Consider the following 16,238-nt stretch of genomic DNA (forward strand, 5'->3'; position numbering starts at 1 on the left):
AAGTTTCGCCACTAGATGTCGCTGTGTGTGGCATATGTATTCGGATGCTGCACAGCTGAAGTATGTAAAGGGTTATTGTTTATTTGTGTGTCATACAGATCTGTGAACCTATGGGAATCTTTCTTCTTCTGTCCTATCACCTCTCTCTTTACTTCTTCTATTGTACCCTTCACCCATTCACAGCGCACTTTAGAAACCCTGCGGAAGGAAGTCACATGGGTAGAGGAAGTCTATGAGTCTTTTGAGCTGGAAGTTGTAGCGGAAGGACGCCAGCTAGACAGCTCTCTACAGTGGTCCCTCTCGGACCCTGGCCCTCTGTCAGGTCCCCCTACTCTCAAGAAGTCAGTCTTAGGTCCCCGTATGGGTAGGAAACAAGACAGGACACAGCTCACGGTTGTCTTCTCAGTAACGCTACACAACACTATGTAGTGTTAAACCTTCACAAGAGAGGACAAGTCAGGGATAAACTCAACCGCCGTGGACTAGGAGAGTCACAGAGCAGGACAGTATCCACAGACAGCAGTAAGCTAGGAACTGATCCGGATAGAGCAAAGTTGCTAAGGCCTATGAACTCTATCTCGCAGCACGGTTGTCAGCAGGGAACCCTAAGCATTCCGCTCATCCCAGGTAACAAGGTCTGGGGCCTTGTGTCACCCTTATGGTCCATTTATAATAAACACTAGGACTAATACATATACGAAAGGGCAAAAACATGCAATATTCTCCGATTCCTGACGGAAAGAAACTGTGGAGATCTCGCCGAATATCTGCATGAAATATGGAATAACTGTAAATGTCAGATTTTTCATGAAACAACAAACCTGATATATAACGCTGTGAAATAGTATTTGCCTCGATTTCTTCTATATTGGCTCCTTCCTCACATTTACATGTTTTAGATCAGGGATGGGAAAACTGTGGCTGGAGGGCCACAGGTTACCCTTCCCAGGGCTGTCTCAAATGGGTTACCGGTTTCTGAAAGATAATTTACTTCTATTTAAAAATCTCCAGTCTTCCAGTACTTATCAGTTGCTGTATGCCCTGCAGGAAGTGGTGTATTCTTTTCAGTCAGGACAGTGCTCTCTGCCGTGTCAGGAACTGTCCAGAGCAGTAGCAAATCCCTATAGAAAACCTCTCCTGCTCTGCACAGTTCCTGACATGGACAGAGGTGGCAGCAGAGAGCACTGTGTCAGACTGGAGAGAATACACCACTTCCTACAGGACATACAGCAGCTGATAAGTATGGGAAGACATGAGATTTTTTAATAGAAGTGAATTAGAGATCTATATAACTTTCTGAAACGGGTTGATTTGAAAGAAAAAGATTTTCGCTGGAGTACCCCTCTAAAAGCATTATGGGCCCCTGGGTGGAGCTGTGAACTGCCCCCCCCCCTTATTGATCAACCCCCCCCCAATCTTTCAACTCCTCTTACCTTCCCAGCCATATTCTAAAGCCCCCCTACTCCTTCCCCTGGACCGCCCCTAGCCAAGAAAAAATGCACATTAGACACAGACAACTACACATGACTTGCCCGCTCACTTTCCTGCAGGGCTCTAGGTCAGGGATGGGGACCCTTTGGCCCTCCAGCTGTTCCAAAACTACAATTCCCATCATGCCTGAACAGCCAAAGCTAAAGCTTTGACTGTCCAGGCATGATGGGAATTGTAGTTTTGGAACAGCTGAAGCAGGGCCTTTTTAATACATTGGTGGGCCCAGTGCACAGCCCTCAAGAGTGGGCCCCCCCCAACCCAGCGTTATCAGAATCGGAGCTCCACACACAGTATAATGCCCTGAATGCCCCCACACTGTATTAGGAGCCCCAATACATATGGTAGTTACCTTATAAAGATATCACCAATGATACCATAACATAATACCGCCACACCATGACCACTATTACTACAGACCCTATAACAGTTACATCCATTTACTCACAGGGGGCGTCTTCTCTGATCAGAGTCTGTCACCTTTTCTTTCACTCCATCCAGCCTGGGCCACCTTTAAGTCTTCCCCCGACTGTGAATCTTCTCTCCAGAATCTGCCAGAGAAACATTTTAGGCTCCAACACATACAGTAGTAAGGTCCCCTGTACCCCTATACAGTAGTCACCCCCCTCTGTACCCCTATACAGTAGTCACCCCCCTCTGTGCCCCTATATAGTAGTTACACCCCTCTGTGCTCCTATATAGTAGTTACACCCCTCTGTGCTCCTATATTGTAGTTACACCCCTCTGTGCTCCTATATAGTAGTTACCCCCCTCTGTACCTCTATATAGTAGTTACCCCCCTAAGTACCCCTATATAGTAGCTACCCCCTTCTGTGCCCCTATTTAGTAGTTACACCCCTCTGTGCTCCCACTTAAGAATTAGGTATGCTCTGTGCCCTAATATAGTAGTAAGGTCCCTATATAGTATAGGCCCCTCTGTGCAGCCCTAATGATAGTATAGACCCGTGTGCTGCCCCCAGTAGTATAGAAAGCTGTGTGCTGCCCCCAGTAGTATAGAAAGCTGTGTGCTGCCCCCAGTAGTATAGAAAGTTGTGTGCTGCCCCCAGTAGTATAGAAAGCTGTGTGCTGCCCCCAGTAGTATATAGAGCTGTGTGCTGCCCCCAGTAGTATATAGAGCTGTGTGCTACCCCAGTAGTATATACCGTGTTTCCCCGATAGTAAGACACCCCCGAAAGTAAGACATAGTTGGACTTTCGGGGGCTGGGCTAAAGTAAGACATACCCCGAATGTAAGACATAGTACTGTCAGAGGCTCGCACGCGCGCGCACACACACAAACGCGCGCGGCCCGGCACGAGCGCTGCACGTCATGTGCAGGGACGCCGGTATTGGTGCGGGAGCTGAAGGAGCAGCAGGGCCCAGGTGACTGCCCGCACCGCCCCCGTCTGGTCCAAGCGACCTTCCCCCCACCCCCCGTGCGCGCACCTGTCCGCCCTCTCTGAGGCCCCGTCCTGCCGCACCGTCCATGCGCCCACCACCCGTCCGGTCCGGCGTCCCTGCTCACTGAGGGGAGTACAGGACAGCCGCCCTCACGTGCTGCTGCTCCTCCAGCTCTGACATGGCCGCCTCCCTGCACACACAGGACAACGTGTGACAGCTGACCTGTCATCTCATCCCCTCAGTAACAGTACAGGATAGGAGGAATAATGGGCTGCAGCAGGCGGGATAACTTATAGCTGTGTGTGTTATCCTGCCAGCTGCAGCACATCCATTCCTCCTATGTTACAGTCCTGCACTGTTACTGAGGGGACTACAGTCATACACCCCTGTCCGCCCCCCTATACAGTCATACACCCCTGTTTCCCCCCCCTATACAGTCATACACCCCTGTCCGCCCCCCTATACAGTCATACACCCCTGTCTCCCCCCCCTATACAGTCATACACCCCTGTCCAATATAAGACATACCCCAAAAGTAAGACATAGTGGGACTTTTGGGAGTAAAAAGAATGTAAGACACTGTCTTACTTTCGGGGAAACACGGTAGACTCCATTGTACTGCCCCCAGTAGTATATAGACCACTAGGTGCTGCCCCCAGTAGTATATAGACCCCTTGTGTGCTGCCCCTAGTACTATAGACCACTAGGTGCTGCCCCCATTAGTATATAGCCCCCTCTGTGCATCCCCCAGTAGTATATAGACCCCTTATGCACTGCCCCCAGTAGTATATAGACCACTAGGTGCTACCCCCAGTAGTATATAGACCCCTTGTTTGCTGCCCCTAGTACTATAGACCACTAGGTGCTGCTCCCATTAGTATATAGCCCCCTCTGTGCTCCCCCAGTTATATATACCCGCCACTGTGCATCCCCCAGTAGTATATATACCCCCTTGTGCTCCCCCAAGTAGTATATAGTCCCCCTGTGCACCCCACAGTAGTATATATCCCCTGTGCTCCCCCAAGTAGTATATAGTCCCCCTGTGCACCCCACAGTAGTATATATCCCCTGTGCTCCCCCAAGTAGTATATAGTCCCCCTGTGCACCCTACAGTAGTATTAATATCCCCTGTGCGCCCCTATATAGCCCCCTGTGTGCTCCCTGACTTATATATACCCCCCTGTGCACCCCTGTTATATATATCCCCTGTGTGGCCCCAGTTATATATATACCCCCTGTGTGCCCCCCAGTTATATATATATATACCCCCTGTGTGCCCCCCAGTTATGAATATATACCCCCTTTATATAATCCCCCTGTGCACCCCCTAGTTATATATATACTCCCCCTGTGTGCCCCCAGTTATATATATATACACCCCCTGTGTACCCCCAGTTATATATATACCCCGTGTGCCCCCAGATATACATATACCCCCCTGTGTGCCCCCAGATATACATATACCCCCTGTGTGCCCCCAGATATATATATATACCCCCTGTGTGCCCCCAGTTATATATATAACCCCTGTGTGCCCCAGATATATATTCCCCCCCTGTGCACCCCCTTTTATATAATCCCCCGTCACTGTGCGCTCCCCCAGTTTAAATATTCCTCCTGTGTGGCCCTCCAATTATATATTTCCCCCCTATGCACCCCATCTTCCCCCCCAGTAGTATATAGGCCCCCCCTGTGTGCTGCCCCCTGTTATATAGCCCCCCCTTTGTGCTCCCCCCTCCCATATAGCAAGTAACAAAACAAACACTTTATACTCACCTGGGTCCGCGCGTTCCTCTTCTCTTCACCTCACCTTACCTCACTCTTATGGCCGCAGGCAGTGCTTTACCTGCGGTCACAAGAAACCGCTCTCCCCTCTCGCGGTGTCGGCGCTGAGTGACGTCACTCAGCGCCGATACCACTGCAGGAAAGCGGCCTCTTGTGACCGCAGGCAAAGCACTGCCTGCGGTCACAAGGATGACTGACAGGGAGGGAGCCAATAGCTCCCGACCTGTCAGTGCTGCTGCTGCTGCCTGTACCTATGAGCGCTCGTTTGAGCACTCATAGCTACAGTACAGAGCGCCGCAGGGGGGGGCCCTGCAGGGGGCGCCATGGATGGGTAACCTTACCCATCCCGATGGCGCCCTCCTGGCAGGCTGGTGGCCGGAGCCCTGTGCGACCGCAATGGTCGCACAGAGCAAACGCCGGCCCTGCTCAGGGTGGGCCCCTTTAACCAGTGGGCCCGGTACACGTGCACCATGTGCCCTCTGGTTAAAGCGGCCCTGAGCTGGAGGGCCGAAGGTTCCCCATCCCTGCTCTAGGGGTATACTCTCTTATTGTTTTTGAGACCCCACCCGGCCTATGCACATTATGATGATACAATGGTACGGTGGATCGGTCAGACGCTTCTTGTCGCAGGGATTTGTGAAGTGCAGCCTCCAGTAGGATTGGCAGGGGTGGGGGTGGGGTGGATGAGGAAGACAGGTCCCTGCGGTGCGGGCCGGGGCCGCATTCTTACAAGAGAGAATGACACTGACAGACAGAGGAGTGAATTGCTCATCCCTGCTTTGTCTGTCAGTATTTTACAGTCAGTTCAGAGCACAGAGGGGCCCCCTATGGGTACTATTACGTGAAGTGATTATCAGCCCTACTTGGCCAATAACCAGCTGTTCCAGCCAATAATCGTTCAGTGTAATAGCTCATGCAGAAAGGCAACGATAACGATAGCAGTTTTACATGCGCCACCTGGACGATCTTTAGCTGCTCCTCACCCCCCCCCCCCCCCCCACTCCTCCCGCTCCATAATAGCATCTAATACGGCCCTAAGAGTAATGGCCCCCCGAGCAGCCTCCTACCCTCCTGCCCAATGAGAAAGACGACCCTGCCCCTTCCCTGTTTTAGATGATCCGAGTAATTTTAATATGAGCAGCGACAATGGAAATAACACAAGATACAGCTGAAGGTAAAGATTTATTAATAACCAATTGTTATTGGGGAACTCCGGTTAAGTAAGGTTTAACCGCAGCCTGAATTCCAGAGAGGATGAAGTACAGGTGTATGTACCCGGTCTGTCGGTCATCATTCATGGGCCGGTGCTGTGTCCTTGCCAGCCGATGTATATTCAGCAGTATAAGCAGTGCCTGCCAGATGCGGAGAGGAGGAGGCCAGGTATGGTAAGATGGTAATGCCAGATGTTATAGATGGTAATGCCAGATGTTATAGATGGTAATGCCAGATGTTATAGGTGGTAATGCCAGATGGTGATGCTAGATGGTAATTCCAGATGGTAATGCCAGATGTTGAATGAAGATGTTTCTATAAACCTGTATGGAGCAAAGAGACACCAAACAATGATGTGAAGCAAAGAGGTGAAGGATACTTTATACTTGTATTACAACTCACATCTCATGGCTCTTTATAGAGATGAAGAAATGAATAATTTCCTACAGAATATTCTGGGACTAGAACTGAATAAAGTGTAAAAAAGTTCCACAAGTTCTAACCTCACAGTAATGGCCGATAGGTGGAGGCAACCAACCATAACTATAGAGCGTCCATTTGTGGGCACTCCATACAGTCTCCACCACACTACTAATTCACAGAATGGCCGCTGTCAGTGAACTTCATCCCAGCCGGTTCTGCAGTACCGGCCGGATGAACTTAATTTCTTTTAAATTGGAATGCGGGCGCATTCAGGTGTGCCTGCATTCCAGTTCACCATAGCAGACAATGTAAAGTGCGACCGGAGATGGACTTTACATTGTCTGCACTGTCAGTTTTTTGTGTGGTCGCAAGGAATCCTGTCCAGAGTGTATACACTGTGGCTGGGATTCCATTGAAATCAATGCAATATATTTGTTTTATTTAATAACGGCCGGTGTTGCAATCTGCAACAATAGCCGTTAGTAAATGAAAAAATATGTTGTGTGAACTTAGCCTTAAAATGCACAAAAGCAACACTCTAACTGTGTAACTGTAGGACAATGTGCTGGGCTTAAGCCCCTTTTACACGGGCCGATTATTGGCAAGGAGTGTTGCTAAAAACATACGGCCAATAATCGGCAGGCGTAAAGGTTTCAGCGATCAGCCGAGGAGCGGGAAAACGCCCACTCAGCGGCTGATCGCATCTCTTGTGTGGGTTGTGTGGAATTGTGTGAAATGATTACAGAAAAATCTTGTATACTCACGGTTTAGACCACGGTGACCGGATCGCAGCAGCAGCAGAAGAACGATCTTATCCTAAGGAATAACAAGAAGAAAGCTGACATGAAGAAATTTTAGAGACCCCCGGGGAGGAGCGCACTGACCGACTCTTTGTGCAGCAGGATATGCCTCATGATTGGCACCACTAGATGGCGCCTGTGTGTGCAGATATATAGTGTGTGCAGACAGGTTTTGTATCAGTGTCTTCTATTGGGGCAGTAAGATGTCTATATGGTGGTGTGATCTATAATGTGTCTGTATGTTAGTGTATTGCAGCTCTCTACTTACATAGCCAGCCTCCTCGCCCTTTTCAGAGCTCGTCTTGACTTCTTCTCCTCACGCCTCTCCTTCTTCATCTCCTTTGCTATATCCTTCTCAGTCTCCTCCCTATTGTACATAAAACATATATCATGTTATATATAACTATATAAAGACTGGTGGACATTATCCCAGTCTCTATCGTCAATGTAAGAGGATCAGAGTGATGACTGATAGAAAAGTACGGAGTCTTACCTGATAGGCTCCAGTGCGGGCTGCCAGGTGTTCTTCTTAAAGCCGTCACTGGTAGAGAACAGAACAGGTTAGGATAACATAACATTAATGGAATCTACAGAAAATATTCAGATGTTTGGATTATTTTTTCTTCTACAAGGAGACTCCACCATACCTGAAAGCAGGAGGGGCCGAACGGACCAAGGAGAGCCATCTGCAAGAGAAGCCAGAAGAACAAACACATTGACAAGTCTTCCACAACTAGTGATACATAGAACTACCCACAATACCCAGGAGATAAGTGGCCATGGGGTATAAGGAGATGGGGGGCCATGGGTTATGAGGAGATAGGGGGCCATGGGGTATAAGGAGATAAGTGTCCATGGGTTATGAGGAGATATGTGGCCATGGGGTATAAGGAGATAAGTGGCCATGGGTTATGAGGAGATAGGGGGCCATGGGGTATAAGGAGATAAGTGGCCATGGGTTATGAGGAGATAGGGGGCCATGGGGTATAAGGAGATGGGGGGCCATGGGTTATGAGGAGATAGGGGGCCATGGGGTATAAGGAGATAAGTGGCCATGGGGTATAAGGAGATGGGGGGCCATGGGTTATGAGGAGATAAGGGGTCATGAGATATAAGTGGCCATGGGGGTGGGCGTAAGGGGTGAAAGGGGGGTGATACTCACGCCTCGTCAGGTCCTTCATCCTGATCAATCTTGAAATTGTCAATCCTGTTATAGAGGGAAAAAGAATGATGATTAGTAATCTCCTATAGCAGCTATATAGGGTTATCTATAGAAAATATTCAGATTTGTAATTTTTTTTCCTTCTACAAGGAAGACTCCACCATACCTGACAACCTCAGGGTACGGAGGCAGCACCAAGAGCCATCTGCAGGAGAAACCAGAATAAGAAACATATTAATAAGTCTTCCACAACTAGTGATACACAGAACTTCCCATATTTATTTCAGAAAGTGGCCATGAGGTATAAGGAGATAAGTGGCTATAGGGGATACGAAATTAAGTGGCCATGCACATTATCATCATTTACTTCCATGGCCACAGAGTAACCAGCAACGCACAGTGCATGGCTGTTTACTTTACCAGAGCATGGACACCTATCACAATGATAGAAGCCCCGGCCCCATGAGGCAGGGTATTGGGATGGTGATGGTGTGTGTGTGTGGGGGGGGGCTGATACTCACAGCTCATCAGGGTCCTCCTCCCAGGGGTCTGGTTCAGGATCCTCAGCTGTAAAAAAAACAGAGATGAGATTGATGGCGGGGGTGGGGGTGGGGCGGTGTAGGATGGTCGGGGGTGGGGTGATGGTGATACTTACAGCGCAAGTCGCGCACTGTAGACCATTTCTGTAATGATAAAACAGGGAGAAGCAAGTTAGTATCATTAGAAAATTTCAGCTGTTACTCTTCATGATATACAGTGGTACCTTGGTTTAAGAGTAACTTGGTTTAAGAGCATTTTGGTTTAAGAGCTCACAGTTTTTCAAAATTGTGACTTGGTTTAAGAGCATTGTTTTGGTTTAAGAGCACCCTGTACTGGGTGGGAGGGCGAGTGGGGGAGGGGCATGGCCTGCATAGCGGGGTCTACAGCACTGTACTCTAACCAGGGAAGTCTGGGGCTTGCATCAGGGGACAGGACTGTGGAGGTAATCTCTTCATAGCTGTAATCCCTCTCTCCCCGGACAGAGCGCTGCATGTATGTGCCCACATCTCCCTGCTCATTCCTTCATGCTCCCTGCAGTCTCTGTCAGTCCTGATTGGTCCGTGCTGAACACACCCCCTTCCCCATTGCTGTCATGTGACCACACAGCCCTCTGACAGCAGCCCTGCTTCTCTATTCTAGCCTGTTGTACTACGCTACTGCACTATGGGGATCTGCAGTTCCATCCTGTATCTACAAACTGCTGCAGTTTTTTCAGGTTTATGCCCTTACTATACATTGTACTCCGCATGCTGATACTATACTGTACAGTAACTTATAATATCACAGATTCTGCTGTTTATAAATGCTTGTATTTGTTTTACATGTTATTCAGAGTATAAAATCATTATTTTTAAGGTGTGGAACCAATTGTTTGCATTTCAATGATTTCTTATGGGAAAATTTGCTTTGGTTTAAGAGTGGATTTGGATTACAAGCACGGTCCCAGAACCAATTAAGCTCATAATTCAAGGCACCACTGTATATATATTACAAACAACTTGCAGCACAGCAGTAACATAGGGAGACCAGCAGGGGGCAGCATCAGAAACACACAGCAGTAACAGAGGGAGACCAGCAGGGGGCAGCACCAGAAACACACAACAGTAACAGAGGGAGACCAGCAGGGAGCAGCACCAGAAACACACAGCAGTAACAGAGGGAGACCAGCAGGGGGCAGCACCAGAAACACACAGCAGTAACAGAGGGAGACCAGCACGGGGCAGCACCAGAAACACACAGCAGTAACAGAGGGAGACCAGCAGGGGGCAGCACCAGAAACACACAGCAGTAACAGAGGGAGACCAGCAGGGGGCAGCACCAGAAACACACAGCAGTAACAGAGGGAGACCAGCAGGGGGCAGCACCAGAAACACACAGCAGTAACATAGGGAGACCAGCAGGGGGCAGCACCAGAAACACACAGCAGTAACAGAGGGAGACCAGCAGGGGGCAGCACCAGAAACACACAGCAGGTACCTTGCTGGAGATTTATGTTTCTATCTTACAGTAAGATTCTCCTTGTTGCCCGCAGCAGCCAATCACAGCTCAGCTTTCATTTCTCACATTGCTCTGGTAAAATGAAAGCTGAGCTGTGATTGGTTGCTATGGGAGCTCTGGTTGCTAGGGGCAGTGAGAAGCATCTTCCTATAGGACGGCAGGATAAATCTCCCCAATCTCTAATCCATTAAGATACATAGAGACATAGAGACTGGGACAGTGTGAACAGGCCCTTACCTTCATAGCAAACATAGTGATCGCTGTACAAGACACGAGAACCTGAGGAAGAGAGAAGAAATGTTATTAGTGCGGCTTCTTGGGGTTTCTATGGATCTAGCGGATCACTCACCTATGTAAGTTCTCTATTGTGTGAGATTTGGGGGACACCAGGCTTGGGGGGCGCAGAGGGCGGAGCATAGGGTGGGGGAGGGGAGGGGGAGATACTTACACTACAACTCCTACTCCAACTCTGAAGAATTCCGAGATCAGCGGCGCCTTATCATTCATGTATGTCATCATGTGTGGTGATGTCACTCTGTGATGTCATAAAGAAAGCAGACAGCCAATCAGATACCAGATCATTGCTAGGTGTAATTTGCATATGGAAAGATAGATAGATAGATAGATAGATAGATAGATAGATAGATAGATAGATAGATAGGAGATAGATAGATAGATAGATAGATAGATAGATAGATAGGAGATAGATAGATAGATAGATAGATAGATAGATAGATAGATAGATAGGAGATAGATAGATAGATAGATAGATAGATAGATAGATAGATAGGAGATAGATAGATAGATAGGAGATAGATAGATAGATAGATAGATAGATAGATAGATAGATAGGAGATAGATAGATAGATAGATAGATAGATAGATAATAGATAGATAGATAGATAGATAGATAGATAGATAGGAGATAGATAGATAGATAGATAGGAGATAGATAGGAGATAGATAGATAGATAGGAGATAGATAGATAGATAGATAGATAGATAGATAGATAGATAGGCGATAGATAGATAGATAGATAGATAGATAGATAGATAGATAGATAGGAGATAGATAGATAGATATGGAAGCTTGGCAATGGGCTTCCTTCTCTGGAGAGAGGGATATCTGGCTATTCCCGTGTTTTGAGACTCGTAACTGAGGCTCCACGGACCCCTTTTTTGCATATTGAAATTTTGTATGGGACAATCAATGGAGACTCGTAAATGAGTATTCCATTGGAATTTTTCACTGTTCTCCCTGAGTTCAGTGATTGTTGTGTTTTGTTAGATAGATAGATAGATAGATAGATAGATAGATAGATAGATAGATAGATAGATAGATAGATAGGAGATAGATAGATAGGAGATAGATAGATAGATAGATAGATAGATAGATAGATAGATAGGAGATAGATAGAGAGATAGATAGATAGATAGATAGATAGATAGATAGATAGATAGGAGATAGATAGATAGATAGATAGATAGATAGATAGATAGGAGATAGATAGATAGATAGATAGATAGATAGGAGAGAGATAGATAGATAATAGATAGATAGGAGATAGATAGATAGATAGATAGATAGATAGATAGATAGATAGATAGATAGATAGGAGATAGATAGATAGATAGATAGATAGGAGATAGATAGATAGATAGATAGATAGATAGATAGATAGATAGATAGATAGATGATAGATAGATAGGAGATAGATGATAGATAGATAGATAGATAGATAGATAGATAGGAGATAGATAGATAAATAGATAGATAGATAGATAGATAGATAGATAGATGATAGATATGAGATAGAAGATAGATAGATAGATAGATAGATAGATAGGAGATAGATGAATAGTATAATGGAACAACACTACTTGATTGGTGTGGATCGGTGCCTCTTGGACCCTCTAAGTATATCCAGGCTCTAGACCATCCTAAATAAACACAGCCTGTGGACCAGACCCTCCAAATAAAAATGGACCCTAGATCAGACCTCCCTATCCCTGTGCTGCAGAAGGTGACAGGCTCTGCGCTATCTCTGTGTGTGCGTTGCATTATATGCAGGGCAGTCTCAGCTATTACTAGATATAGAAATACCACCTAATGCATTAAACCCTAAGAGAACAGAATGTGATCCATTGATTGCTTAAAGGGGTCGTCCAGCGAAAATCTTTTTCTTTCAAACCAACTGATATCAGAAAGTTAAAAAGATTTGTAATTTACTTCTATTAAAAAACCTCCAGTCTACCCATACCTATCAGCTGCTGTATGTCCTGCAGGAAATGTTTTATTTTCAGTCTGACACAGTGCTCTCTGCTGACATCTCTGGCCGAGACAGGAACTTTGTTTTATATGAATCCCTATAGAAAACCTCTCCTGCTCTGGACAGTTACTGTCTCGGCCAGAGATGTCAGCAGAGAGCACTGTGTCTGATAATAAAACAACATTTCCTGCAGGACATACAGCAGCTGTTAAGTATGGTAAGAACTGAGAATTTTTAATAGAAGTGAATTACAAATCTATATAACTTACTGATATCAGTTGATTTGAAAGAAAAACATTTTTGCTGGACAATCGGCACTCATTTACTGGGCCTATTCCACAGCCTGACAATCGTTACCGATGTCCTTGCAGCCCTTGTTTCATACATTACCTGTCCAGGCTGCAGGTCTTCTCCTTCTCCCCAGGTCTCGAGCGCCGCAGCAGCTTCAGAGCGGCCTGTCTGAACTGACAGACCGCTAAGCCAATCACTGCCTGCAGTGGTCCCGGCCAGTGATTGGCTAAACGGTCTGTCAGTTCAGACAGGCCGCACTGAAGCTGCTGCTGCACAGGAGCGGGAGAAGGAGAAGACCTGTGCCTGGACAGGTAATGTATGGTGTTTTGAAATCGTTGGTCGCCCGCCGCGCACCGCTATTCCACGTAGTGATGCGCGGGTGGCAAACGATAATTTTAGGTTTGAACCTAAATGAATGATCAGCCGCTGACAAGATCATCGGCTGATCGTTGTCTCTATTCCACAGAGTGAAAATCGGCCGATTCGGCCGATTATCGCTCCGTGGAATAGGCCCCTTAGTCCGGTCCTCTCCTTATATACCAATGACATATAATATAGTATATATGGGATGCAGGAGGTAATTGCCCTCAGAATAAGAGATTCCAGCACTGTGCCAGCTGTATACTCGGCACTCATCTCACTTGCCGCCATTCCCAGTCCTTCACAGCGCACTCCCATTACTTCTCCCCACAGTATACACGATAAAAAGGATTTTATTCTCCACACAAATCAACAATCAGAAGCGTTTCAATGAGCTCCCGCGCACTCCGCCGCGCACTCCGCCGGCTCCATTAATATCACAGTAATAAAGTAATTACAGTGATTAGGGGAACATAATAAATGAGCAGTGAATGGCGGAGCAGGAGGGAGGGAGCGGAGCGGGCGAGCAGAGAGAACGAGGAGCTGGAGGAGAGGAACGAAGGCGGAGGACCACAAAATAGACAGGAAAACGGAGAACGACAGGGAGTGTAGGAGAAGGAGACACACTGGACATGTTCATAAATAAACTTACATGAGAGGACATGTACAAGTGGGGGTCATCTTTTCCAGTTATTGTTAGTCCCTTAAAGGGGTACTCCAGAGAATTTTTTTCCCCAATTCAAAAAATCTCCAGTCTTCCAGTACTCCAGACTTCTGCTGCCACCTCTGTCCATTTCAGGAACTGTCCAGAGCAGGAGAGGTTTTCTATGGGGATTTGCTCCTGCTGTGGACAGTTCCTGACATGGACAGAGGTGGCAGCAGAGAGCACTGTGTCAGACTGGAAAGAATACACCACTTCCTGCAGGACATCCTGCAGCTGATAAGTAATGGAAAAATTAAAGATTTTTCGAATAGAAGTAGTCACGTGGAGAAGATTCTGGGCATATCTTTAGTTTCATCATTTACCCCTCCAACGCCATGATCTAACTTGATTTACATTTATGCAAATTAGCTGGACGCCATTCGCTCGGCTGATTGACCCATGGCCTTGTGAGTAGCTGTCAATCACAACGGGATGGAAGTGGTCTGGAAAGATGGGGCCATTATAAGCTGGGATCTTGTGGCACTGGAGGGGGTCTATGATGGAACTAAAGCTAGGCCCAGCATCCTGCCCACATGACCTGTCTGCCCATTGGCTTAGGCAAATCCCTACGGAAAGGTCTGTGGCCAGGTAAGAGGTCGAAGAAGAAATGAGAGAATACAATAATGGAGGGAGAGAAGAGCCGGATCAGGGGTGGTCAGGGATTCTGGAGCAATTTTCCTTGGAAGTAACAGCTTTTTCCAGATGCCTTGTGCCGTCCAAGGGTGAAGGGTGCGGAGCTTCTGGGTTCAGTATTTTAAGCCACACTGGCAGGTGATGGAGCCCATCCCATACGTGGAGTGCTTGGTCTTAATGGGACCAGATATATAGTAAGGTGGTCACACAGACTACATTAGAGCATCTATACAAGTCTATTATACTGGTCTATACAAGTCTATTATACAGGTCTGTAAAAGTGTATCATACTCGCCTGTACAAGTCTATTATACAGGTCTGTACAAGTCTATTATACTGGTCTGTACAAGTCTGTTATAAAGGTCTGTAAAAGTCTATTATACAGGTCTGTAAAAGTGTATCATACTCGCCTGTACAAGTCTATTATACTGGTCTGTACAAGTCTATTATACAGGTCTGTAAAAGTGTATCATACTCGCCTGTACAAGTCTATTATACAGGTCTGTAAAAGTGTATCATACTCGCCTGTACAAGTCTATTATACAGGTCTGTACAAGTCTATTATACTGGTCTGTACAAGTCTGTTATAAAGGTCTGTAAAAGTCTATTATACAGGTCTGTAAAAGTGTATCATACTCGCCTGTACAAGTCTATTATACTGGTCTGTACAAGTCTATTATACAGGTCTGTAAAAGTGTATCATACTCGCCTGTACAAGTCTATTATACTGGTCTGTACAAGTCTATTATACAGGTCTGTAAAAGTGTATCATACTCGCCTGTACAAGTCTATTATACTGGTCTGTACAAGTCTGTTATAAAGGTCTGTACAAGTCTATTATATGGATCTGTACAAGTCTATTATACAGGTCTGTACAAGTCTATTATACTGGTCTGTACAAGTCTGTTATAAAGGTCTGTAAAAGTCTATTATACAGGTCTGTAAAAGTGTATCATACTCGCCTGTACAAGTCTATTATACTGGTCTGTACAAGTCTATTATACAGGTCTGTAAAAGTGTATCATACTCGCGTGTACAAGTCTATTATACTGGTCTGTACAAGTCTATTATACAGGTCTGTAAAAGTGTATCATACTCGCCTGTACAAGTCTATTATACTGGTCTGTACAAGTCTGTTATAAAGGTCTGTACAAGTCTATTATACAGGTCTGTACAAGTCTATTATACAGGTCTGTACAAATCTATTATACGGATCTGTACAAGTCTATTATACAGATCTGTACAAGTCTATTATACTGGTCTGTACAAGTCTGTTATAAAGGTCTGTACAAGTCTATTATATGGATCTGTACAAGTCTATTATACAGGTCTGTACAAGTCTATTATACGGATCTGTACAAGTCTATTATACAGATCTGTACAAGTCTGTTATAAAGGTCTGTACAAGTCTATTATATCGGTCTCTACAACCCTATTATACAGGTTTGTACAAGTCTATTAAACCGGTTTGCGTACGAATCTATTATACAGGTCTGTATAAGTCTATTATATGGGTTTGTACAAGTCCATTAATACACAAGAGTGAATGATAATACCTACAATAGGACCCCTATATACTTATTTGTCCATAAGCACAACTCCAAAGTTTATACCTAACAAAAAACAACAAAGCTGGACAATAATTCCAAATATAACGAAAGTATCTCTTTATCA

General features: G+C 45.9%; 3 long non-coding RNA genes across 3 annotated transcripts in view; all 3 read right to left on the reverse strand.

The window, feature by feature from the left end:
* Window positions 1-5,889: 5,889 nt before the first annotated feature.
* LOC138772247 (uncharacterized) overlaps window positions 5,890-16,238 on the reverse strand; it is a 334,081-nt gene continuing 323,732 nt past the window's right edge. The window contains exons 3-4 of the long non-coding RNA XR_011359731.1: window positions 7,073-7,124; window positions 5,890-6,208 (exon numbers count right to left, since the gene is read on the reverse strand). This is a non-coding gene — a long non-coding RNA (uncharacterized lncRNA). The remainder of the gene's footprint in view (window positions 6,209-7,072; window positions 7,125-16,238) is intronic.
* LOC138772760 (uncharacterized) lies at window positions 7,596-8,319 on the reverse strand. Its single transcript, XR_011359818.1, has 3 exons — window positions 8,271-8,319; window positions 7,756-7,794; window positions 7,596-7,649 (listed from the first exon to the last, which is right to left on the reverse strand). It is a non-coding gene; the product is annotated as an uncharacterized lncRNA (long non-coding RNA).
* LOC138773007 (uncharacterized) lies at window positions 8,917-10,889 on the reverse strand. The gene is made up of 3 exons (XR_011359864.1): window positions 10,756-10,889; window positions 10,545-10,586; window positions 8,917-8,953 (listed from the first exon to the last, which is right to left on the reverse strand). It is a non-coding gene; the product is annotated as an uncharacterized lncRNA (long non-coding RNA).

Source organism: Dendropsophus ebraccatus, chromosome 14 (assembly GCF_027789765.1).
Source record: "Dendropsophus ebraccatus isolate aDenEbr1 chromosome 14, aDenEbr1.pat, whole genome shotgun sequence".
Lineage (NCBI taxonomy): Eukaryota > Metazoa > Chordata > Amphibia > Anura > Hylidae > Dendropsophus > Dendropsophus ebraccatus.